The following is a 2,641-nucleotide window of genomic DNA, read 5'->3' as shown; positions in this document are numbered from 1 at the left end:
ATGGTCTTGTATAACCATACTTCTAATTCTGAATCATCAGAAATCATCTGCCAGCTAAAGATAAATAAAGAAAACTTTAAACCAGACAAAAGCTACAATGTTTATACAACTCTACTCAATTGTAAGTTTCTTCATGAGTTCAGAGGTTGCCAGAATACAGTCACTTAGAAAAGCTCTAATCTGCACCCACCGCAATGGCAACTTCATCAATAACCACCGCTTTTTCTTCCTCCTCAGCACATTCTCTCTCCTGCCTCAGTGACCTCTTGCGCTGCTCTTCTAGAAAAAAAGCAGCTGTTAGCATAGCCCAGAGCAATGAAGAAATGCATGGCTGCCATCGAGGACTGGCTGGCCCCAAGATCCACGTGCCCCAAGACCTGAATCAAAACTAAGACATGCACCGGCATCCAGCACAACACAAAAGCAGCAACAACAGACAGTACCATATAGGTGATTCTCCTCAGATTCCAGTCTTTCTCTCTTGAGCTGGACAGGAGACGGACACTGCGCAGGCATCGTACCATCAACCCATAACAGATGCTTATGATCACCACAGGAATCAAGAAAGAGAAGAGGAACACACAAATCACAAACACAGGCCACCAGTGTTCTCTTGGTTTAGGAAGGTTCAGTATGCACTTGGCACCTGCACAGAAAGAAAGTCAGGGAATGAATTGATAAAAGCTGATTTAAAGTAGTGCCATGATTTACAACAAATCACGAGTGGACTCATGAAATGGAAAGCAATGCCTTCCACAAGAGAGAATAGGGATGAAATGGATGCCTATTTATCCTACTACTTAGAAGTTCACAAAGAAGAAACAAGAAACATGTCTTATTATTATCAGTGCTGAAAACAGTTGTGCTGCTTAATATTTTCATGGAAACTTTATTTGAAATAGAAATCTTTTGTAAAATTATATTATGAAAGTGTCATACTGTCACTTTTTAAAATCAACTTAATGCATCCATGCTGAATAAAAGCATTAATTTGCTTTAAAAAAAATATTTTGTACAGTAGTGTATGTTTCAAATGTTATACACTCACATGAGGCCTAGAAAAGGCTATTTTATTCTACAATGGTGGTGGAGATAACATGATATGCCATTTAGTTATCATTATTCATTCACACAAAGTCATTTACATTTTAATTTAATTTAAATGCCAATTTGGTTTATGTTAATTTAATATTTAATTTTTTGTTTGTGTATTTTTATATAAAAATTTGATATTTGAAATTTGAAACAAAAATGGGCAGCCCACCTGCAGGCTCGTCAATGCAACAAAAACTTACTTAGTGCATCTTTAATATGCAGTAAAACCACAAATATAATCATTTTAGTTACAGCTGCCTATGGCACATCAACATGACAACATCAAAATGACAAAGATGGATTCACATTTTCGTGACATAATGAACAAACATGCTTCGGAGTGGCAGGTTGACACAGGATAATGAGAAAAGAGACTACCGTAAACATCCTTCTCCTTCTCCACCTGACCCATGATCATAACCGGCAGCCCTATGGCTGACGCCAGCACCCACACAGCCACGTTGATCAGCTTGGCTCAGAGCGGGGTACGAATGGTCAGGGAGCGCACAGGGTGGCAGACGTATGTAGCGATCCACACTCATTACGGTCAGGGTGAAAACACTTGTGAACATGTTGTAATAGTCACTGGCCACCACAGCTTTGCACAGAGCCAGAACGAAGGGCCAGAAACCAAGGGTGACATCCGTGCCTTGGAAAGGAGGAGTGGCCAGCACTAGTGCATCAGCCAAGGCCAGGTTAAAGATGTAAATGTTTTCATCTTTGTGTACCTTCAGCATGTACAAATATCACTGTTCAAATAACTTTTATTCATGGCATTATGCATTTAAAATCATTCTGTGGAAACAAAATCCCAAATGAATGACCTGTTCACAACTTCACATTATATTTAGTAGGAAATAGTTTTAGCTTTGTATGGAGGAGATGGATTTATGCAAAACACACAGTATTATCATATATCAAACTATTATCATATATTGATCATCTGCCATTGTTTGTAATGTCCTGCTAGATGACATGACCTATTAACAAAGACAAGGACAAGCAAGAGCATCATTCAAAAAGCAAATGACAATAACTACAGATTAGGATTAGGTTTAATGGAATAGTTCACCAAGAAATTATGCCATCCAAGATGTAGATGAGTTTTTTCATCCATCATTAAGAATTTTTTTTAACTTAAAATCATTGCTTCTAACTAAAATACAAGTCCTCTAATATTGCTTTCTTTGGAGAAAAATAATCTCGTCTGAATCAGGAGAGAAATCGTCTCAGGTTACTTATGTAACCATGGTTCCCTGAGTAGGGAACGAGACACGGCGTCCTCTAGGAGTCGCTATGGGGAACGCCTCGTCGTGACCCATGTCTGAAGCATACATTGAAAAAACACCAACTCGTTGGCCGGCGACAGCCATGACATCACTACCGGTGTGACTATAGTATAAATAGGCGCCGGGAGCATACATCATTCACTTCTTCGTCTGAAGCTTGCGTCCGCAGCATGGCAAGAAACCTAGAGGACGCAGTTTCTCATTCCCTACTCAGGGAACCATGGTTACATAAGTAACCTGAGACGTTCCCTTTCATG

General features: G+C 39.4%; 1 pseudogene; it reads right to left on the bottom strand.

Moving 5' to 3' along the window:
• Positions 1–233: 233 nt before the first annotated feature.
• The window catches only part of LOC107701693 (delta-type opioid receptor-like), a 7,422-nt pseudogene continuing 5,014 nt past the window's right edge, over positions 234–2,641 (bottom strand).

Source organism: Sinocyclocheilus anshuiensis, unplaced genomic scaffold, assembly GCF_001515605.1.
Source record: "Sinocyclocheilus anshuiensis isolate Anshui unplaced genomic scaffold, SAMN03320099.WGS_v1.1 scaffold1658, whole genome shotgun sequence".
NCBI lineage: Eukaryota > Metazoa > Chordata > Actinopteri > Cypriniformes > Cyprinidae > Sinocyclocheilus > Sinocyclocheilus anshuiensis.
This window is presented reverse-complemented; position numbering and strand designations above follow the sequence as displayed.